This window comes from Hyla sarda, chromosome 4 (genome assembly GCF_029499605.1).
Source record: "Hyla sarda isolate aHylSar1 chromosome 4, aHylSar1.hap1, whole genome shotgun sequence".
In the NCBI taxonomy this organism is placed as follows: Eukaryota; Metazoa; Chordata; class Amphibia; order Anura; family Hylidae; genus Hyla; species Hyla sarda.
In genome coordinates this window covers 234,272,208-234,297,202 of record NC_079192.1, presented here as the reverse complement: position 1 = coordinate 234,297,202, position 24,995 = coordinate 234,272,208, and the positions used below count along the sequence as shown (strand labels likewise).

At 39.5% G+C, this 24,995-nt stretch overlaps 1 protein-coding gene across 4 annotated transcripts in view; it reads left to right on the top strand.

Moving 5' to 3' along the window:
* Positions 1-24,995, top strand: part of PLXNB2 (plexin B2) — a 332,704-nt gene that overhangs the window by 114,573 nt on the left and 193,136 nt on the right. The window contains exon 1 of one of the 4 annotated variants that reach the window (XM_056573759.1): positions 22,845-23,068. The exons of 2 other annotated variants lie outside the window; for them this stretch is intronic. The gene's annotated coding sequence lies outside the window, so the exon portion shown is untranslated. Of the gene's footprint in view, positions 1-22,844; positions 23,069-24,493; positions 24,516-24,995 lie in introns of those variants that run through there. One more of the 4 variants, XM_056573760.1, reaches the window with a different exon arrangement.

The following is a 24,995-nucleotide window of genomic DNA, read 5'->3' as shown; positions in this document are numbered from 1 at the left end:
GTAGGCACCCTGGTTAAAAAAAATGGTCTATTGATTACAGCAAAGCATGGAAGGCAGCACACCTGTGTTTCAATTTGTGGGAGGGAGAAAAATGACCTCACTCAAACTACAAATCCCACAATACTTTGTAGAACAGAGATTTCCAACAGGAAATAGCGATTTTACAAAAAGGTAGCCATAGCGCTATGGTGAACTCACAACATAGCCATTTAGCCCCAAGACAAGCGCGAAGCCTTCCTAAGCATGGGTGGATAACCCCTTTTAAGTGTATAATTGAGATCTTGTAGCATGAAATGAATTAGAATCGAGAATAAGAGTTATTGTTGCAGCTCTTCTTCTCAGCTTCACCTCTATCCGCATCTGTAATTGCAGCAATAGGTGGTTCTACAAAGTATTGACTCCAGGGGGTTGAACACTTATCTAATAGATGTCAGTATTTTTTTGTTTTCATTATTGTTTGTGTCACAATAAAAAGTATTTTGTACTTTCAAAATGCTGTGCATGTTGTGTTGGTCAGATGGTAAAAGTCCTATTTAAAGGGTACCTCTCATCAGAAAAACTTTTGATATATTATAGATTAATGTATGCAGAATAACTTTACAATTGCATGTTATTAAAAAATATGCTTCTTTCTATTTAATTTTCCATTTTGAAGAAATGACCACTAGGGGTCTCACTACCAGTCCTGGCAGCAAGCATTTCAGACTCATGCTGGAGTCCTAAACACTACGAGCTGCCGGTCTGCTTTGCTCACAAAGGAGAACACTCAGAGCTGCCAGCCTGCTTTGTTCACAGCCTGTTTGGCTGTGAACAAAGCAGGCTGGCAGCTCTGAGTGTTTAGGACTCCAGCATGAGTCAGAAATGCTTGCTGACAGGACTGATCGGGAAAAATACAATAGAAAGAAGCATATTTTTTCATTAACATGCTATTGGAAAGTTATTCAACATTCATTAATCTAAAATATATCAAAAATTTATTTGATGAGAGGTACCCTTTAAGTCTTTTTAAGTTCAAGGGGGTGAATACTTATTCAAGGATTAAATAAAGGTAACTTGTAAAAAAAAAAAAAAAAAAAAAAAAAAAAAAAAAAAGTTGGTGACTCTTCTCCATGGTCCTGGCTCATTTTTAAACTTTCTTTCTGAATTGTTTGAGTGATACATTGCTGTCTGCAAAAATGGTGCCTGTCATAATTTCAAGTAAGGCTGGGTTCACACTACGTTTTCTCCCATACGGGAGCGCATACGGCAGGGGGGAGCTAAAATCTCGCGCTCCCGTATGCCTTCGTATGCGCTCCCGTATGTAATTCATTTCAATGAGCCGGCCGGAGTGAAACGTTCGGTCGGCTCATTTTTGCACCGTATGCGCTTTTACGACCGGACCTCAAACCGTGGTTGACCACAGTTTTAGGTCCGGTTGTAAAAGCGCATACGGCGCAAACGTTTCACTCCGGCCGGCTCATTGAAATGAATTACATACGGGAGCGCATACGGGAGCGCGAGATTTTAGCTCCCCCCTGCCGTATGCGCTCCCGTATGGGAGAAAACGTAGTGTGAACCCAGCCTGAATGAGGCTATTGAGGCAACTTGTATTTAATTTATTGCTCTTTGTTTATCAGTTTCTTATGACTTTTGTTATGTATTTTTATGCACTTCTATTTTCTTGTGCGTTATTTCCCATTTTTTATATACATTTTATTTATATTATCTATATTGCTTATTTATGGGTGTACAAATTGATGTAATACTTAATATTTAATAAATTTGTATAATTGTTTTACAATCACACTATGAAGTGTTATATGCACTCTGTTTTATGTTAGTGATATCTAAGGAAGGGGACAGAACATCCTTGAACATCTGTGTTGTTGTAAATAAATGTATATGGTGGTTCACATTCTGGATTGTGGCAGTGTCCGTTACTCCTTGAATGAGAAAGAAAGTGGTTCTGTGATTTGTATGCACCTATAGTGTTGGAAGGAGCAGCAGCCTTGACATGATCCATTTCCAATGCATTTAATGTGTTGTGCACACTTTTACACAACCAAATTTGGTAAGCAATTTAAACCATCACCTGTCACTCTGTTGTTTTGAGGTTTCACACAGGGCAGTGCGCTTTGTTCATTTCATATGTTTCAGGATTTAATGCTGCTCATGGTTCACACATGAATCGTCTAACAGATTCCCTTTAATGGGAGATCATTATTGTTACTGGTCACCTGAAACCTCTTTCTGCCAACATTTGGTTTTTTGTCCTGCTTTTTTGGTAGTTATTTCTCTTAACACAAAATGAGCATTTTAGACTAACATAAGAAACATTTTGGAATACTGTCAAATCTTTTTTTTAATTCTTTGGATCAACAGCATTTGCCACTATAAAATAGTCTGTTCCCCTCTCTCAACCATGTAAATTGATCTTGGCTGAGGATATGAAATTGAAATACCTCATTTTCTCTCACTCTTGGTGGTGAAATGAGGGAACTTAAACAGCTGGGACTTCTTGAGTGCGAGAGTCTGGCAAGTGTAATGCTTTAGTCAAGGTATTTCTCATTTTAGCAAGAACACATTTAAGGTGCAAAGGTTGATACAAAACAAAACATGCTTTCATTTTTAACCAGAAGAATGCTGATAGTTTATAATTCTTTTACACTTGCCTTTGAGTTTAGCAGTTGGGTTTTTATGCTGCTGCCCATTGATAACTTGTTTGAGAAAAACATAATTTCTTTGTCCATATTATTTCTTAAAGGGGTACTCCCATGGAAAACTATATATTTTTTTTTTTTAAATCAACTGGTGCCAGAAAGTTAAACAGATTTGTAAATCAGTACATTGTGAAGCAAAAGATGGCACTCACCCGCTTCAAAGGACTTGTAAAGGTGACTTTAAAGGGGTATTCCAGGCAAAACCTTTTTTTATATATATCAACTGGCTCCGGAAAGTTATACAGATATGTAAATTACTTCTATTAAAAAATCTTAATCCTTCCAATAGTTATTAGCTTCTGAAGTTTTCTGTCTAACTGCTCGATGATGTCACGTCCCGGGAGCTGTGCATGATGGGAGAAATATCACCATAGGCTGCACAGCTCCAGGGACGTGAGTCATCAGAGAGCAGTTAGACAGAAAACAGCAACTCAACTTCAGAAGCTTTAATACGTGCTTGTCATCCAAAATGCATGTGCATGGCAGTATACAGCGTACAGACAGGTAAAGGCAGGCAAGGATGCCGGGAGACCCGGCGTGCAGGTTACAGCTGTCTCGCACCTCCGTGCTTCATGAGACCATATCCGCTCCCTGGATGATCCCAGGTAAATACTTGTAAGACCTCCCCTAGGGGCGGAAACTTAGAACACCACGTGATAAAAACAAAATCAAACAGATGATGCATAGTGTGCAACATTAAATCAATTATCAAAAATCAATATTATGTAGCAACGCTGGGATACAAATGCTAGATGCACCCCGGGAGTACCCCTTTAAAGAAAACAACATTCTCTTCTAACGCTTCGAATATATCCTGATGCCATAACTGTCTGACAGTAGTAAGCACACCTATCTCAAGATCAAGTGATCCCCCCCCCCCCCCCCCCCCCCCCCCCCCCCCCCCCAGGCCTTGTTATTGCTTGTGGCAGCTGTAGGTGGTTGGGAAGCCAAAAATAGCACATGGACTACAAGCTATGCTGTTTCCGCATCTCTTGTTTAAGTCTGAAGGAGTTTTGCCATATTTGGCTACCCACATCTATCAGACATTTATAGCATAAAAATCTGAAGCATTCTCCTTTAAAATTTACCCCAAAAACTCTTTAAAATATTTTATATGTTTTGTTTCATGTTACTGTGATAAAAATACTATACTAAATAAAAAAGCTAAAGGCTTTTTACAGAATTCAGATGATTCAGACTATAGGGCTTACAAATAATTTTTGATTTCCTTCATGAACAGCAGACGCTTGGGGACTATAATAGGTGTTTACTGACAAGACCGTATTTAGTTTAGATAGACTTTAATTCTAAATTCGGGTTCTCTTAAAGGGTACAGAAGAATACTAAGCGGTGGTGGTATTTTCACTGAGCAGGGGCTTGCAGACTTGTGATTTTACTGTATAGTGGTGGCCATACACATTAGATAAAAATTGTCTGAACATGCAATTTGCGGCGGGAGCAGTGGGGGGGGGGGGGGGGGGGGTGGGGGATGATCTAATTTGTATGGCTGTGTACTGGGCCTCTGCCAACTCCAGATTACATGGCTTAGGGAAGTAGGGTCATGTGCTTTGATTCTTAATATGCTTGATTTTTCTTATTTCTGTAAGAGATAACACGCTGATAAGTGTGCATATATAACGGGGATTTGGAAGTAATATTCATTGGCTAAGCAAGAATTGTAACTGTGATAATGCTGCACTTTCACTCCTGTCTGACTCACTAGTTTATCAATATTCAACATATAACATATATATATATATATATATATATATATATATATATATATATACCTGTATATATCATTTAATAGAATTCCTATGAAATTTCCCTCAGCAGCATAATTGTGCAGACATATTGTTTTGCGTTTCTCCATTTGTTACACAAACTGAAGATTAGGGCTAAGGGACACCTCTTTGATACTTGACTCCAGAAATTAAAAGCACTTTTCTACATTATGGAACACAAACAGATCTATTAGGTACCATGTGTCTTCTTGCCCTAAAAGCGATCGCACAGTGTAAGACATGTAGCTGAAAGATTACTTTTAAACTAACCCTTCCCATTTTAACCTTATATAACATAACCTTACAAATAAAATACTTTCTTCATTTTTTAATCAAAATTTTATTGACCTTTAACCCCTTGCCGCAAATGGATGTATATATACGTACATTTTTCCCATGACTTAACGCAAATGGACATATATATAGTATATACACATGTCCATTCCCGATCACGGCTCACTAGCATGCGGACGGTGATCGGCGGCTGGGGCCGGCAATCATATATCACCGGGTACCCGTCGCAGCTGTCGGGTGCGGAGCTGTGCTCAGATCCAGACAGTTGACCCTTTCAATGCTGCTGTCAATGTGACCGAAGCACTGATCGCCGGTAATAGAGGGAGGGAGTTCCTCCTGTTCACCAACAGCGGCGCCACGACACGATCGTGGGTCACCGTTGGTTGCTATGGCAGTAGGAGGTCAGATGATCTCCTGTATGCCTGCTACGGAAGCCTGTGAGATCCAGCCAGAGGCCTGTGTGCAGCTGATCAGGTCATACTGTGCTGCAGTACAAATGTTTTGCAGCACAGTATAACCTGTAAAAAGTGAAAAAAAAAAGTTTGTCAATAAAAGTATGAACTAAAAATAAATAAAAATGCCCCCTTTCCCCAATAAAAGCCCTGTATTATCATTAAAAAAAAGCACAAATCATATACATATTAGGTATTGCCACGTCCATAATGACATGTACTATCAAGGTATAATGTATATTATCCCGCACAGTGAACACCGTAAAAAAATAAAAATATGCAAAATTTGCCAATTTTAATACAAATAGCGGAATAAAAAAAGATCAAAAGGTAGCATGTATTGCAAAATGATAACATTAAAAAGTACAGCTTGTCCCGCAAAAAAATAAGCACTCAATGGCGTCGGACGAAAAATTAAAGTTACGACTGTCGGAACATAACACAAAAAAGGGAAAAAAATAATTTTGCTCAGAAAAAGGAAAGAACATAAAAAGCTATATAAAATGGGTATTGCCATAATCGTACTGACCCACAGAATAAACATAACATCGCTTTTGCCACACAGTGAACACATGAAAGAAATAATAAAAAAAGCCAGACATTTTCCAGTTTTTCACAATATTTGTGACTTTTTCACAAAAAGGCTTTGTGTCAACAAAAATGCACCACTTATGTAAAGTAAAATGTCATGAATGTAACTCTGCTCAGAAAAAGCGTTCTAAAGTTATTACCATTTAAAGAGAAATGTCAAATTTTAAACAGAGCCTGGTCATAAGATAAAAAAATAGGTACGTCCTTAAGGGTTTAATAATGACGATACAGTAATGTTAAGACAGTACAGCAGTACAAACATGCATGCAAGAAGTGATGCCCATTTTACATCCTAAAGGCTAGACATAAATTAGTTTTAAATGTATTACATTTATTCTCTTAAAAGCATACCTGTCAGATCCCACACACAAAAAAAAGTTAAATTACTTAGTGCCTCATCCTTTATCATGTGCATATAATTTTTATCTATCACTGATATTTCTCTACAAAATAGCATTTTACAGCTGCTCAATTCAATGTATTTTCAATCTTCCCAAAGGGAGGGGGTGTATCCTTCTCTTGCCTGCACTGTGATGACTCCTCCCCCTCACTCTGCTGACTCACTTGTCTCGGGAGCGAGCCAGGCAGCCCTGCTCTGTAACCCTTTTATGCATACATTTGTTTTATGTATTTTTTATGCATACATTTTCTATGTATTCCTATGTCATTCATGTATCATCCTTTGGCAGTCTTGTAATGCTGGGACTTGTAGTTTTGGAATAGTTGGAGGTACAGTGTTTGGATAACTCTTTTTACAGCAGTGTTGCCTTCAGCTGTGTACCTACAGCTTTTGCAAAACTACAACTCCCAGCATACCCAGACATCTAGGCATGCTTGAAGTTGTAGTTTTGCAACAGCTGGAGGCACATGTTTGGTAAAACTCTGTGTTATAGCAGTGTTGCTGCAGGCTGTGTTCCTCCTGAAGCCTTGTCAATCAGCCATCTCTGGTCCATGACCCTTGGACACGCTCATGCTGCTGTGGGACTCATCAGTGTCCCAGGAGTGGTGGGAATTTCATAGGCAGTTTTCTTTAATAATAAAATGTGAAAATATTTTTAAGAAGTATATTACTATTGTTTTGCCAAGATGTACAACACACAACACATAAGTTTTTTTATGTTTACAGTGCCCATTTAAACTGCAAGTATTGCCATTGTTATCATTTGATATACTCATGTAAAAACTTAGTTTACATGTTACAACTTAATGGTTACTAGTGTGCCTTTTATGCCCTTTTTGTTCTTTACGAGGCCTTTTTCTAGATCACTAGTTCCTGCTATAATAACCAGGATCTGAGAAATCTCAGTCTCTGGCTGTTTATCACTGATCGCTATGATCAAAGTCACCTCTCCTCTTCCATTGGTCACCCAATGTTCTGGTGACATGCTCAGATTAGGAGACTGTTACCCTAAAAACAGCCACACTTAGTGACACATATCATACAGTACATATTTTGTTTAAAGCAAACTTGTAAAATAGCAAAACTTGGGTTTAAAAAGAAAAGTAATAATAAGAAAAAATGATTTAGTATAAAACACATTTTCTAGCGTATGTGCTGAATAAAAGCAAATATTATTTTTTTTTTGGTAGATTAACCACCAACCACTTCTGTGAATCAGTCATTTTATATCTACCGTACAAACTGAGACAATGTTTTATACTGCCATATGAACACAGAAGCTATGTCTGCTGGAATGCAAAGAGACAATAATGAAGAGGTTAAAATGTAAAATACAGCGGGGCGATAATACAGTGGAATGTAAAAGAATGTAGTCTCTTTACAGCAGGGACGATATTAGTGATAGTGTATACATGACCTGTCTGCAGCCTGGGTTCCACAGTTAACAAAAAACATCTGTCCAGCATTGTATATGCCACTACAGCTTTGCAATATCTCTTGTCGTCAGGATGTATACTTGTGAATAGCTTCCTGTATTGTTCAGTTCCTTTGTCTCAGAATTCTGTATGTGTATTTTTCCCCTTTCAGTAGACTGGATGTAGAGTAAATTACAATGCTCTTGTGATTTGTTGGAACCACAGGGCGCAGGCGAATATTAATGTGGTGTTTTTGTGGTAGAAAGTTGCAGCTGAAAACTACAGTACAACTGCACATTTCCACTGACTTAATTGCAGTGTTAAGCCTCTTCATTATCCCCTGACAAGTAGCAATGATGCTCTGACTTCCTTGATAACACAAGAATCTGCTCATGATAATGACCATTAACTCGTTTGACAGGGTGATAACCAGATTACAGGGTTCACTTTCCCTTTATAAACTTGGGCAGCACATGTGTTTCTGAAGGCGACAAGATGTAATGTTTTCAGAGCATTGTGTGGCTGGTTAAACAAAGTGACATTTATGGCTGTCAGCTTTCCTAGGCTTTTTGTTTGTGGGTAATCGGTGTGTCCCTTAAAGGAACATTTCACATAAAGGCGGTATCATCCTTATTTTCTTTTTACTGTGGTACGGTTTTATCATTCCCTGTGCCAATATCTACACACACATGTTCTTAAGGGAAAAGTGTAGTGAAAGATAACTTATCCCATAGCCAAAGGATAGGGGATAAGTTATAGATCGCGGGGGGTCTGACCGCTGGGAACGGGCCCCCGGCAGTCTGCTGGAAGGGGGTGTGCTGACCCCTGCACGGCCCCCTCCATGTGTCCCTTAGAGATGCATGGAGGGGACGTGTCAGCAGCGGCTTTCTGCGGGAACTGAACGTCCGCTTCTGGCAGACTGCTGGGGCCCCGTTCAGGAGATTGCGGGGGTCCCAGCGGTTGGACCCCCCGCAATCTATAACTCATCCCTTATCCTTTTGATAGATGTAATCTTTCACTGCACTACTCCTTTAAGTGGAATCACTGGTGCAAAGTGTAGAAATATATCTGCCCTATAATAACTTTTAAGGCTATGTTCACACTTCTGGAATGTCTGCACGGAAAATCTCTGTGCAGACATTCTGGAGACTGTGAGCAACGTCTCAGATGGCTATGCATTCCGTGCGGAGTCCACAGAAAGAATAATCAGGTTCATTCATTCTTCGGACATGTGTGCACAGCGCAGCACAATCCCACTGAATACAATGGGACTCTGCGCTGCTCTGGCAGATTTCCGCACATGTGAACATGGCCTCAGAGTTCTCCAGAAGCAACTTTGCAGTCATTGCCCCAAAGCATCAAATATTGCATCAATTGAAAGACTATTCTGCATTACTTAAAAAACATACAGCAGCCTGATAGGGCTTTAAAATGATAAAGTACACTGTACTCATCTAGCCTGGTCCTGTGTCCTCTCTCTGGTCTACCCTCGGGTCTGTGTTTGTTTACCCTGGTAATGCACTTTTCCTGCTTGGCCTCAATGGTGGGATCCCAGTGTTTTCAGGGGAAAATTAGATGCTCTCATCTGGGGTTGTTGCATGAGAGGCAACAACTATATGTAAATAATCTTAGCAGGCCCTGCTGCCATGCTTGAACTCCAATACACTTCTGGTTAAAACAGCAGATTAGTATCCTTGGTGACCCGAGTGCTGCTTGGGGATGAGAGAGAATGAGTTCTGGGCTGGCACTGGTACTTGTGGTATATAGTGCATTAGACAATCCACAGTTCCGGAACAGTAACAGGATCTTTATTTTCTTATATTAGAAGAAGTACAAAACAAAGGACTTCACTGCCATGTTATGGACCTGACGAAAAGAGACACAAAGCCCTCAAAATGCACTGTTTTTATTTATTTTTATTTTTTAATAGCACAATGTTTTTTGTTTTATACTTTTTAAATTGAGTAATTGTTATTGATCTGGCATCTCCATGTCTGTCCTCATCATCCTCCTCCCCTTCTTTATATTACATTTTACAAATCTTTGAAGTTTTAGTCCCAATAAACAAGTGGGATGTCCACACATTCCTTTTCTTCCAGTTAAAAATGTGACCATATTTTTTTCTGTTTTCATTCAGACATTAGTACAGAGCTGGAATGCATATAAAACTATACAGAAAACCAGATCTGTGGCAAATAAGTATGATATTTTTTGCCCCTGTAAATGTCAGCCCCTAAAGTTTTGTGTTTGTTTTCAGCCTTTTTTCTTTTAGATTTCCGACTGGTGGGGCATAGCAAAATAAGATATGGGACTTTGTTACAAATGTAAGGCACCTATGTGATTTATATCTTACTGATGTAGGGACCATTTAGCAAAGAACAGCCCTTTCTTATTGAAAAAGGGGTAATGTTTCTCCTTGAGGAGAGCATCATAAAGACATGTGGAGACTTGGGCTGGGTTCACATGGCAGAATTTTCTCACTGAATTTCTTTTATCTCTCCATGCAAAAGCCATGGAATTTGAGACAGATCTACACAGAATTTCCATGTGGAAATTCTGCCAGAAATCCTTGTGAAATCAAAGCGCCATTGGTGTTAATGGATTATTTTCGGAGAGGAAATTCTGTGAACCCACCATTATAGACCATTTATGCACCATTCAGAGCAACTTATCCTACTTGGTTCAGGTAGCTTTCCTTTGATGTCAGTATTTCACTTTAATTAGAAGTCTTGGAAACTAACTGGGAGTGTATGCTATGCCAGAGAACTCTCCAAAAGAAAAGAATACTCATCTGCAGACAGCTGTTCTGGAGTTTTGTCCCATCGTAAGTACAAAGCACAATGTTGGGTGACTAGTGAGAGGCCTATCATTGTGGGACAAAAGGGGTAATGTTTCTCCTTGAGAAGAGGGTCTTAGGGACGTGTGGAGTCTTCACACATCTCTCCTTAACCCCTTAAGGACTCAGCGTTTTTCCGTTTTTGCATTTTCATTTTTTTCCTCATCACCTTCCAAAAATCATAATGCTTTCAATTTTGCACCTAAAAATCCATATGATGGCTTATTTTTTGCGCCACCAATTCTTCTTTGTAGTGACATAAGTCATTTTACCCAAAAATCCACGGCAAAACGGAAAAATAACTATTGTGCGATAAAATTGAAGAAAAAAATTTCATTTTGTAATTTTGGGGGCTTCCGTTTCTACGCAGTGCATTTTTTGGTCAAAATGACACCTTATCGTTATTTTGTAGGTCCATACGGTTAAAATGATACCCTACTTATATAGGTTTGATTTTGTCGCGCTTCTGGAAAAAAATCATAACTACATGCACGAAAATTTATAGGTTTAAAATTGTCATCTTCTGACCCCTATAAACTTTTTTATTTTTCCGCGTACAGGCCGGTATGAGGGCTCATTTTTTGCGCCGTGTTCTGAAGTTTTTATCGGTACCATTTTTGGGTTGATCGGACTTTAATAGTTTTTTTTATAAATTTTTTATGATATAAAATGTGACCAAAAATACGCTATTTTAGACTTTGAAATAGCTTTGCACGGATCAGCAAGAGAGGGGCTCGAGTGCTCAAGCCTGTAGCTCAGGCTTGGAGCAATCAAACCCCGATCGGACGCTGCAGAGTCAGGTAAGGAGACCTCCGCCTGCGTCCCAGCTGATCGGAACATCGCAATTTTATCGCGATGTCCTGATCAGCCCGACTGAGCTGCCGGGAAGCGTTTACTTTCGTTTTCAGACACGGCGATCAACTTTGATCGCCGCGTCTAAAGGGTTAACAGTGCGCGGCACAACGTTCGATGCCACACGCTGTTAGCCCAGGGTCCCGGCAAACGATAGCCGAGACTGACCCGCTCAGGGCGTACAGATACACCCCGAGTCCTTAAGAGTTTAAAGGGGTACTCCAGTGGAAAACATTTATTATTGTTATCATTATTATTATTATTATTTTCAAATCAACTGATGCAAGAAAGTTACAGATTTGTAAATTACTTCTATTAAAAAATCTTAATCATTCCAGTACTTATCAGCTGCTGTATACTACAGAGGAAGTTTTATTTCTTTGTGGAGTTTTCAGTCTGACCACAGTGCTTTCTGCTGACACCTCTGCTGCATCAGGGACTGTCCAGAGTACAAGCAAATCCCCATAGCAAACCTCTCCTGCTCTGGACAGTTCCTGACATGGACAGATGTGTCAGCAGAGAGCACTGTGGTCAGACAGAAAAGAATTCCAGGAAGAAATAAAACTTCCTCTGTAGTATACAGCAGCTGATAAGTACTGGAAGGATTAAGGATTCATTTTAAATAGAAGTAATTTACAAATCTGTTTAACTTTCTGGCACCAGTTGATTTGAAAAAAATCCTTTTCCACCTGAGTACCCCTTTAAGGAGAAACATTACCCCTTTTGTTCCACAACGGGCTCCTCACTAGCCAGCTAGCTCTCTGCTCTGAACTGAGGGGCAAACCCTGAAACAGTGAATTATGTATGTTAATTTAATTTTCTTGTGTGCTATGTGTGGTATTTTAACCAATTTTATAGGTATAGCACCCTGGAATTAAGGGTACACTGAACAATATATAATAATTTATGTAGGTTGTTTTAGCCTTTTGGTTGCTTTTGATAATGCATTTGGAAAGTGTTGGTGAAACTTCAACAGCCAGGTAATTGATACCAGCATTTTCTACAGCAAATTTCTTGTGGGTAGTAAAACTACTATTTCTACATGTATTTTTTTGGACATTACAAGTCTTTATTTGATGTACAGGTATTTCCATCCATATATTGTGGCATAATCATTATGTGAGAACATGCAGACTGAGGTTGGTCATAGATAATTGTGGACACCTGTGGATAAAGAAGTCTCCTGCTGGAGATATTGAATTGATGAAGTCCGTTCATGTAAATGGAGCCACTACCACACGTTGTGCTGCCTAATAACACAGTGTCAAGGGATCAGCGAACGCGGAGCCAGTTACAAAATATGTAAATAGAATTTAGGCTTTCAGAGTAACAAAGCTGACATCTGGCACATGAAATTTACTGCAAAGATATGTAAATTTGTCAAAATTAAGTGAGACAAAAGGAATTATAAAAAAATCTAAAATTTCAACATTGAAACCTTTTCTGGGGAAATCTGGGAAAAACAATTAGTGTAGATAGGAGCAAAATAATATAAAGCCCAGATAAGAGTATGATCAACGTGAAATTGCTGTTTTAGGGGATTTAATTGTTGCTAGTAAGCATTATAGAAATGAACCACAAAGTGCTGCAATTCAAGCGGTATTTGATTGAATCCTATTGAATATCATCAGGTGAGAATTTATATATACCGTATATATATTACAGTTAAAACTAGTTTTTAGTTAAAACTAGTTTTCCCTAGTTTAACTAGTTTTAACTAAATGCCTTTGTGAAAACTAGTATTGACTGCTTTTCCCCAGTGAAAACTAGTTTTGACTGAACACCTTTTTGAAAAGTAGAATTGACTGCTTTTTCCTAGTTAAAACCAGTTTTTACTGAATGCCTTCGTACAAACTAGAATTTATGCCTTTGTGAAAACTAGAATTAACAGTTTTTATTTGTTTCATTGCTTGAGGTTGTTTTTGTGTGTGACATATTGTACTTTATATTAGTAGTACATTTTGTTGATACATGCAGTGTTTTATTTTTATTATCTTTTTGCATTTTTCTAGATTAGAAATTCTCTACTTGTAAGATACATAGTCATACCAAATAAATCAAATTTTTTTTAAGACCGGGTACGAGTACAGATCCATTTGCCGATACCAATTACGTCACTATTTTAAATGTCATGTGACAGTTTTTTTTTTTTATGTGAATAAAGGGATGTTTTCAGTTTTTATTTGGGAAGAGCATTTGTTATTATATATATATATATATATATATATATATATATATATATATATAAAAAAATGTATGAATATAAAAGTAAATCCACCAGATAGCTGTCCCATAAATGAAAACCCTCATATAAGATATGTAGGTAGTAGGTAGCCCCCCCCTTATTAGATTGGTAGTTAGTCTCCATAATAGCTTGTAGTTAGTAGATAGTTCCCCACATTAGGTATCTAGCAGATTTTCCCCACATTGGGTATCTAGCAGAAGTCCCCCACACTAGGTAGGCAGCAGAGGTCCCCCCATGATAGGCAACTGTCCCCTCATAGTTGGCAGCAGTTTCCCCATAGCAGGCAACAGTTCCTCCATAGCAGGCAGCAATTTCCACCACCCACATCTCCTCCAGCATGCATACCTCCTGTGGCTCTTATTTCTTTTCCCCCTGTCCACCATCTTACCAGGCGCAGCGCTACCCATTCAGCGGCGGCCAGTATCTACATGAAGCACATGTACGTCACAGGTTGGGAAAACCTTCCTTGACGTACATGTATGTCATGCTTCGGGAAGGGGTTAAAACTAGTTTTAAGTTTACAAAACTGTTTGAGTGAAATGTCTTAGTTCTTTCCTCTGACCTCAGCAGGACTCTGTGTGATTAATGTCACATTACAGGGATAATAACCCAAATGATGTCACAGTACAGGGATAATGCACACAGTACAGGGATAATACACAGTGATGAGTGATGCTGGGAGTTGTAGTTTTGCAACAGCTGGAGGCACCCTGCTTTGGAATCACGATATATGTACTCACTCAGCAGTTGACATTTGGGCCACTTGTCTTTTTTTATTTGGGGAACAGCCCCGTATGTTTTAATCTAGTGATGCCCCTGGCTGTCAGCATATTACAGAAGTCACACATCTTGTAAAGTCCTGCACTGCCCGTAGCTCGATAACATCCCACATCCAATCAGCTGTTTTCCAACTGTGCCGAACTTTGCCACCACAGAAAAGAAAGAAAAAAACTAAACTATAGCAAAGTAGAAACATTTACAGAAAAATATAATGGTGTCCCTTGAAGTGAAGCTCCATAAAAGTTTATGAACTCCTGGTCTTGTGTTGCGATCCTCAGAGGCTCCTAGCAATGGTGCTGTAAATTCATGCACGCTCGCTCCTGGCAGCCACGTGCTCCCCTATGCAAAGTGACAGGCCGGGAGTGAGCACAGCAGAATGCTAGTCCCATCTGGGGGCAGCGTGGTCAACCCACCACGAGTCAGGCGACGTTACACAACCAATGAGAATCATTCTAAAGCACCGCATGTGAGCTAGATTAACTTTGACCTATGGGAAAACAGTTTGAACTGAGTAATTTTGTTAAAACTAGTTTTCTCTACTTTAAACCAGTTTTAATTGACATTCGTTTTTTGAGTAGCAGTAAATTCTAGTTTGTACGAAGGTGCTCAGTAAATACTCTAGTTTGTAAGAAGGCATTTTAGTAAAAACTGATGTTTTAACAAAGGCGTTCAGTAAAAACTGGACTCAGGAGGACCCCCGGACAGGCAGAGGGAGAGAAGCGGGTGGCGGCGGCGGTCTCTGGCACCGCAAAAGCCGCTGCAGTTCATTGATTTAAATCAATGATCTGCAGCGGTGTCGCAGGGGGGATAAATAGCCGATAATTTATACCGGAATATCGGTATAAATTTTCAGCTATCGGCCCTAACCTCCACAGATTATCAGTATCTGCCCTAAAAAATAGATATCGGTCAATCCCTATTTTCTTTATTCTGTGGGTCAATACGATTAAAATGATACCCATGTTATATGCTTTTCTATAATTGTACCGCTTAAAAAAAAAAAAATCTCAAACCATTTTAACAAAATTAGTATGTTTGAAATTGCCCTATTTTGACCACCTATAACTTTCTAATTTTTCCATGTATGGGGCAGTATGAGGGCTCATTTTTTGCGCCATGATCTGCAGTTTTTATCAGTACCACTTTTGTTTAGTACAACAAAGAGAAATGTCCAGCGCTGCTCCCGTTAAAAGAATGGTTTATTCTGAATACACCAAGGTACAAGACTGTAAGGTAGACACAGGTGACGCGTTTCGGCTAATCAGAGCCTTAGTCATATGACTAAGGCTCTGTGACAAGCCGAATGGCGTCACCTGTGTCTACCTTACAGTCTTGTACCTTGGTGTATTTGGAATAAACCATTATTTTAACGTGTATACAAAAAGAGAGTTCAGACAACACCTTGATAATTAAAATCATGATTTTATTAAAGCAATTTTGAAAACACAGTGTAAACAGAATCCAATAATTGAAAATGGGATTAAGGTTAAATACCAGTACAAAAAAGTAGGGCTACTGCCAGCTACAATAAGCTTGTATGTAATATGGTGTAGAAGGTAATCAGTATGGTTTCTCAGTCCCTTAGAGAACTACACTTCACATGATAAATCATTCCTGCTAGAATGCTCGGAGTGCGGTATATATAGTATACACTTACCACGATTTTGGATATTACTAAATATTGCACCAGTTCAATGAGGTGCCTGAGTGTACTAAAGTGCCAATGTGCATATACATACAGTATATTAGTAATTTATCACAATGATATTGCACAACAGTAATATAAAAATATAGTAATTACCGTACTCAAGCACTATCCATGGATACATGCAGACTACAGAGAGACATAGAAACTAATCAAGTCAAAGTGCATATAGTTTCCTTACCCATATTGAGCAGCAGAGCCCTGACCACTACGATCGTTTCGGTTTCCCTTTATCAAGAGGTACTCCATTTCTCTCGTATACCTCATATGTGGATGTAAAGTGCTCTTTTAACGGGAGCAGCGCTGGACATTTCTCTTTGTTGTACATATCTACCGTGGTGTAGTCTGCACCAGTCCGGGCACTGCAGGACACAGGAGGTGAGCTGAATGCTTGCACCATACAGCACTTTTGTTTAGATTTAACTTTTTATACATTTTTTATTAATTTTTTTTGGTAATAAAATGTGACGAAAAAGCAGCAATTATGGTCTTTTAATTTTTTTTTTACATTTACACTGTTCACCGTACAGGATAATTAACAATATATTTTAATAGTCCAGACTTTTAGGCACACGGTGATACCAAATATCAAATTTTACTTTATTTAAATTTTTAAAACATTTTTTAAATTTTTTTTTTTTTTTAAATTTTAAATTTTTTTGATTTAATTTTTTTTACACTTTAACCACTTGGGGACGGAGCCCATTATAACCCTAAGGACCAGAGCATTTTTTGCAATTCTGACCGCTGTCACTTTAGGCATTAATAACTCTGGGATGCTTTAATTTTTCATTCTGCTTCAGAGATTGTTTTTTCCAGACATATTCTACTTTGTTAGTGGTAAATTTTTGTCGATAATTGCATCATTCCTTGGTGAAAAATTCCCAAATTTGATGAAAAAGTTGAAAATGTAGCATTTTTTTTTTTTTTTTTTTTTTTACTTTGAAGCTCTCTGCTTATAAGGAAAATAAATATTCCAAATAAATGATATATTGATTCACATATACAATATGTCTACTTTGTGGTTGCATCATAAAGTTGCCATGTTTTTACTTTTGGAAGACATCAGAGGGCTTCAAAGTTCAGCAGCAATTTTCAAATTTTTCACAAAATTTTCAAAACCGAAATTTTTCAGGGACCAGTTCAGTTTTTAAGTGGTTTGAAGGGCCTTCATATTAGAAATAACCCATAAATCACCCCATTATAAAAACTGCACCCCTCAAATTATTCAAAATGACATTTATAAAGTTTAACCCTTCAGGTGTTTCACTGAAATAGCAGCAAAGTGAAGGAGAAAATTCAAAAAAATGTTTACCCTCGCATGTTCTTGTAGACCCAGTTTTTGAATTTTTACAAGGGGTAATAGGAGAAAAAGCCCCCCAAAATTTGTAACCCAATTTCTCTCATGTAAGGAAATACCTCATATGTGTATGTGAAGTGCTCGGCGAGCACAGTAGAGGGCTCAGAAGGGAAGGAGCGACAATGGGATGTTGGAGAGTGAGTTTTTCTGAAATGTTTTTTGAGGGGCATGTCACATTTAGGAAGCCCCTGTGGTGCCAGAACAGCAAAAAAAAGAAAAACACATGGCATACTACTTTGGAAACTACACCCCTCAAGGCACGTAACAAGGGGTCCAGCAGTGATGTGGAAATCCTATCGCCCTACCCCAGCTGATTTCAGTAGCCGGGGGCTGCTGCTCAGAGCCCCCCTGCCGGTGTGAGGGGATCTCAGGAGCGAGGGCAGAGCCCGAGGTCATACGTCTGCACGAGATGATTAAGCCACGCCCCCTCATCCCCCCTCCCGGAGGATGGAGAGCGCAGCTCTGCATAATACAAGACGACAGGGGGAGAATGAGGAAGTCTACAGCTCCAGCTCTCCCGCCGCTAATAGCCTGGCATGCTGCGATCACCGTGGCCGCTATTAAACCATTAGATCACTGCTGTCTAAGTTGACAGCAGTGTCTAAAGGGATCTCAAAACCATCCCTGGTGGTCTAGTGGGGGGAATCGTACTATTTTGGTTGAAATTATTTTATCTACCAGGATAAGTGGATTTTCTTGAGGGACAAGTAAATTGTGTTCCACTTTAGTCCCTTGGACAAGTAGTTTTTTTTTTATTTTTTATTTCCACACCCCTGAGTCCAGTGAGCCTTAACACCCCACAGGCATTTGACGGCTGTTCATTAAAGTCGGATGTGTAAATGAAAAAAAAAATTTCACTAAAATGCAGTTTTCCCCCCCAAATTTACAATTTTTACAAAGGGAAATGGGAGAAAATGCCCCCCAAAATTTGTAACCCCATCTCTACTGAGTATGGAAATACCCCATGTTAGGACGTAAAATGCTCTGTGGGCGAACTACAATGCTCCGAAGGGAAGGAGTCACATTTGGCTTTTGGAAAGCAGATTTTGGTGAAATGGTTTTGGGGGGGGGGGGGGGGGGGGGCATGTCGCATTTAGGAAGCCCATGTGGTGCCAGAACAGCAAAAAAAAAAATAAAACACATGGCCTACTACTTTGGAAACTACACCCCTCAAGGAACATAAGTGGTGCAGTGAGCCACAGGTGATTGACGAACTTTCGTTAAAGTGGGAATAAGAATTTTGCGATTTCTCATTGATTTACATCTAACATCTGGCCGCAGCGTTTTTTGGCCAAAAAAACGCCATGCGGCAATATTGGCGTTTTTCTTGGCGTTTTCACAAAAAAGAAAAGTGGAATCCTAGCCTAAAGGGCACTTGTCATTTTTTTTACCCTGTATAACAAACTGCAACATGAAATGAACCTTAATGGTGTTTCCTACCATGTCTCGATGCCCGGTATATGCTGTGTATATGCATTGCAGGTAGTCATGTGGGCAGGCGGCTTGTTGATGTAGTCAGTGTTGAGTTGAAAGCAGACATATCGAGGCATAATTGACAGCCCAATGTCATTGCTGTTCTGCAGGAAATCTTGCGCATATCCAGAAGTATTGTTATGCTTTTGGGCAATGCATAAGATTTCATGCTGAACAGTATACACACTAGTGTCCTTAGTACACCTCGGCTGTGTACATTGACCTCTGACTGACTGCTGTCCCACTTTGATGCGTTAGATTGCAGAGATGACCTCTGATTACAGCCCAAGACAGAGTGACCACTACCTTAAATTTTATTCAATATGCATGGGACATATATTAACCCCTTAGGGACTCAGCCTATTTTCACCTTAAGGACTCGGCAAATTTTCCTTTTTGCATTTTCGCTTTTTCCTCCTTCCCTTCTAAAAATCATAACGCTTTCAATATAGCACCTACAGACCCATATAAGGGCTTGTCTTTGCGTCACCAACTGTACTTTGCAAAGACATCACTTATTTTATAATATAACCTGCGGCAAAATAAAAAAAGTTATTTGTGGGATGAAATAAAAGTAAAAAAAGCGCAATTTTGTAACTTTTGGGGGCTCCCATTTCTAAGCATTGCAATATTTGGTAAAAATGACACCTTATCTTTATTCTGTAGGTCCATACGGTTACAAAGATACCCAATTTATATAGCGCTTTTTTAATTTATTTTAATACTTAAAAAACTTATAAACTACATGCACCATAAAAAGTATTTTTGAAATTGGCACCTTATGACCCCATCGGGGGCTAAAACATGCAATCATCTGATTGCATACACTGATCAGTGCTCTGCCATTGCAAAGCACTGATCAGTGTAACTGGGGATCTGCTGTGTGGAGCTTGAAGCAGTAGGTCGCCAATCAGACAATGGAGAGGCAGATGAGGACCCTCCCGTCGTCCGGAAGCTTATCGGTACATCGCGGTTTTGTCGTGATAGTCCCTATCAGCTCCAATGAGCTGCCAGGATTCTTTAACTTTCGTTTTAGACATCGTCTAAAGAGTGTATTTTGTGGCTAGGACAGCAGACGTCTGGAAATGGTAGGAAATACCTTATTAAAGTCCATTAACGTGTTTTGTCATATGTTGTAAAGGGTAAAAATAAGCAAAAGGTTTCCTTTTAAAGGCAAGCACAAGTATTGGCTCGCTCAGCCATTCACTGTCCCACTAGCCACTGATTGGATGAGGTAGCTGTCACTTGGGCTTGTCTTGAAAGGAGGGGCAGACCAAAGGTGAAAAAGTAGAATGAGCCAGTACAGTAAATTGCGGGGAGTCCAAGCAGTTCGGACGCCCTCATCATCAAACACTTATCCCCTACCCACAGAAACTTCAGTTCCCTAGAGTACCCATTTAAGGTAGATTATTCAATAAATATTTACCCCAAAAATCTCTCACTTCTCTCTTGCATGGTGATGTCTAATATGTGGAAATTGTTTAAAGGGGAACTCTGGTAATCTCCTGCTCGGCACCACGGTAATCCGCAAGCACGGAGCAATCTCTGCTTTGTGCCAAATTACTGTTGATCACCGCCTCCATATAGCTCCATGGGAGATCCGTAAATTCAGGATCTCAGTTTCTCCCATAGACATGAATGGAGGGGTTGTGTCAGCCACTCCAAAGACTAACACAGCCGGAGTTCTGAAATTTTCAGAAAACCAGGGTGCCGGGCCCAACAGTACAATCAGACATATATTATCTCCTTTTCTGTAGATGGCACTTTTTAGAGTGTTTTGAGTCTTCTTCATAGGTTTTCTTTTTTTTTTTCTTTCTTCTGATTTTGCACGTAGAGCGATAAAGCAGCTCAGAAACCTTAAAGGAAATGTGTCCTTTTTTTTCTCATGTGTCCGGAGATATTTACTTACAGTTTTCCTACAGCCCTTGGTGTAAATTTCTCATAATGGTGCAAAGGAATGCAGAGCAGCACACCTCAAAAACCACCCAAATACACTAAATGACTAGCACGTTAAGTAAATCAGATGGAATGTGAAAGCTAAACCCTAATGCGTAGGGCTTTTGAAAACCTGACCATCTTAGTTAATCTGGGCCAGTGTGTAATGCTGAATAATACTGCCCAAAACATTGCTGAAGCCCATAGTCTTCTACTGTTTGCTGACTTCTATTTCTGCTCTGTGGTCCAGTGGTGGAATGCACAAGAATGGAGATGTTCTGGCATATCAGGGCTATAATTTACCAAGGGATTGCTGACCTTTCTGCATAATGATTATAAGTGGTAGAGCATGCTTTTACTGCTTCCATTCAGCGTGGTAAAGACTATTTCAATGTATTGCCAAACAATTCCAAGTGTTTAGTGTAAATGTCTTTGTGGTTAACTGTATAGTATTGATATATTCAACAGTGCTAAAAAAGCAGGCACTTCTGTCTGCTTTTAGTCAATTTTATTTACTAGGCATATAGTATTAGTTGTACAGTGTCTTTTTTTTTTTTTTTTTTAAATCTGTGAAATAGATATTAACTTGTTAGTGCACAAACCTGTTGTGAATTTGACATATGTCATGCTGAATGTTCTTGCATAACATGACTTCAGCTCAGGTCTCCAATATAGCTTATTACAGACTGGCTGTTTCCAGAGCAACACATTTAAAGGGGTATTCTGGCTTTATATACCTTACCCCATATCCAGCGGCGGGACCCCTGCGATCTCTGTGCAGCCCCCGACATTCTGTGTTGGGCGCTACGCCCCCTAGTGATGTCACGCCACACCCCCCTCCATTCATGTCTGTCTATCAGCAGGCATCTCATTGGTTCCCCACTAGTGTGCCTACAGCTGTTGCAAAACTACAACTACAACTACAACTACAACATGTACAGTTTGTCAGTGCATGCTGAGAGTTGTAGTTTTGCAACAGCTGAAGGTTTTCCCCCGCATGTGTGAATGTACCCTAAAAACACTACACCTACACAAAATAAATAGTAACACACTACATATACACACCCTTACACGTCCCCCCCCCCCCCCCCCCCCCAATTCAAATGAAAAACGTCTCACGCGGCAGTGTTTCCTAAACGGAGCCTCCAGCTGTTGCAAAACAACTCCTCCCAGTATTGCCGGACAGCCATTGACAGTCCTGGCAGGCTGGGAGTTTTGCAAATGGAAAAAAAAATGTAGATTTTGATTTTTTTTCTCCTCCATTTTGCTGCTATTCCTGTGAAACACCTAAAGGGTTAATAAACTTTTTGAATGTCATTTTGACTACTTTGAGGGGTACAGTTTTCCTACTGGGGTCCATTATAGGGGATTTCCAACATAAAGATCCCCATATTCACTTGAGAATTTTTCAGGGACCAGTTCAGTTTTGATTTTGAAATGTTGTGAAAAATGTGAAAATTGCTGCTGGACTTTGAAGCTTCTGGTGTCTTCCAAAAGTAAAAACTAGTCAGCTTTATGATGCAAATATAAAGTAGACATATTGTATTTGTGAATCAATATATTATTTATTTGACATGTCCCTTTTCCTTACAAGCTTCAAAGTTAGAAAAATGCTACATTTTTCCAATTTTTCCTGAAATTTTTGAATTTTTCGCCAAGAAATTATGCAAATATAGATGAAAATCTACCACTAACATAGAGTAGAATATGTCTCTGTCCCCAAGGGGTTAAAAGACTAGAGGATAAGGAGAAAGAGCCTGGCGTACAATGGAGCCTGGCAATACAACATTCTTCATTGTCAGTTTTCTTAAACCATTATGGTTATTTAGTGCAAATGACATTTGAGAGAGTAGTTTCTGTACTGTGTATAGGATACTGTATACTGCTGTGCACACCATGAATGGGTTAACACGCAGACTTACTCATCTAGTTGTTTGGTTTCTTATTGGCTCCCAGTAGTATAGAAGCTTGGGAAGTGTGAAAGTCCTTCCTGCAGTCTGCTCTAGTGTGCAGCAGATCACTCATGTCTTCTCAGCATTCTCCACCCAATACTTGTTGTGACACATCTGGAATACATTGCAGAGACTGGTATTCTATGAAGCCGGCCCTCCCAGCAACTTTCCTTTTCTACAAAGCCTCTTTTTTGGGGAACGCTGGCTTATTCTCTTGCTCCTTTAGATGTTGTGATCTTGTTCTTCCCTATTGTTTTTATTTTCCTGGAAGTGGTCATGGATTTAAACACACAAGGTATGTGTCTTGTGGGTATCCTTCATATCTCAGATCCCTTTGCTAGTAGTTCTTACAGTTCTTCCCATTGAGACCGTACACTGTGGTAGTTCTTTTTGCCGGAGGCAGTACACTGAAGCAGTCCTTGCTGACTTGTGCTCAGCCTCTCCTTTCATGCTTGGAATTCAAGCTTTAGGGGGGGTGGCAGAGGTCAAGGGAAAATATTCTGTTCCCTTTGCTTTCTGCTCCCTTTACACAGTTGTGAAATGTAGTACTAAAGGATCACATGGCCAGCTAGTCACGGTGTGTCATAGTGCCACACAAACGGGAACTTTAGGGACTTTGTAGGCTTGTTTTCCTTTAGTAAGCTTCATGTTTCAGTCTTCTGTTTGTTTCTCGCTGAACAACTTCAGTTCACATTTGATATCCCTGAGTGTTGTAGAAAGATTAAGCAAATGCAGCAGTGGGCTGTTTTATGTATGCAAGTTGTTTTATGCTAAATATTGTAGTGACTGTTGACAACCAATAGATAGAACACTTGGCTTGTTCTGTGAATTCCACATCAGAGGTGTACACAGTATATCTAACTAGCTGGGGAAAATGTTTAACTTCCCTGCTGTTTTAGGCATTTACTTGTCTCTGTGCTTATTACTTACCGGCTGTAAAAATACCATGGGGTGGTTGCCCTAGTTTCTGCAGCCACAATAATTTATCTCTTAGTAAGGAGTAAAGGTAGGATGCAGAATTATAATGTTTTTTGCTGTCACGGGTTAAATGTCTGTTCATTCTCTAAAAGAAAGTAGATCATGCTGTTGTGTCCATGTATGCATATGGTAAAACCTTGCTCCGACTTCAGGGCAGGAACGTGACCAAAAGTTATTACTCAGTTTAAAAGTCCACAGAAAATTCCAAATGTCTCTCACACCTTTTGGAAGACCTGCATGTGATTTAAGAAACATATTCACCAGCTACACATTCAGAGGTCCTTATTGGCCATATCCTCTGTAAGGCTGGGTTCACACTACGTTTTCTCCCATACGGGAGCGCATACGGCAGGGGGAGCTAAAACCTCGCGCTCCCGTATGCCTTCGTATGCGCTCCCGTGTGTCATTCATTTCAATGAGCCAGCCGGAGTGAAACGTTAGGTCGGCTCATTTTTGCGCTGTATGCGCTTTTACGACAGGACCTCAAACCGTGGTTGAACCAGTGATTTCAAGTTTTTTCGGCTTCTGCACATATTTTGATGTAGATTCCAATGTTGAATCAAGTAGGTTGTATTATCTGTGGTAAATGCTTAATATCTGTGATCTCCTTTAGAGGCCAGAAGAAAAAGCAGTGTACAGTGTGGGAACCCACCTTAAAGTGGGCACAGTTTTGCATGAAGGTTTCCACTAATGCTAAATACAAGTGAATTTGGGGTGTCTATCTACATTTACATGAAGGGGAACAGGATCTGCACAGTTTTATGGTAAGATGAAATTTCTTTCAAAATAGGGGATGTTTAGAACACAATCTAATATAATTCTGCCCCCCTGTTGTTAAGGATTTCTCTGCATTCCACTGATTTTCTGTTTTAATTTACCCTTAATATTTTGCTTCTTATGCTTGCTCCTCCAGATTTAAAAAGGGGATTCTAATCCATGGATTTTGTTGTTGCATCTGCTGGCACCAGATGTTGACTAAGCACTATATGCTAGTGCCTTATGCACATTTAGGGAGATTTATGAAAAATGTGGCCAGTTCAGAGCATTCAGATTTTCTTTCATTTTTAAAAAGGCCTCTGAAAAATAAAAAGCAATCTGATTGGTTACTTTGGGCAACTACACCAGTTTCCCCTCGGCACAGACATAGATCATACCCATTGGGGGTCATTTACTAATGTGTTCCTGCCTTATCAGGTTTTGCACCCAAATTGTGTTGCACGCTACGTGTGCCAGAATATGCAACT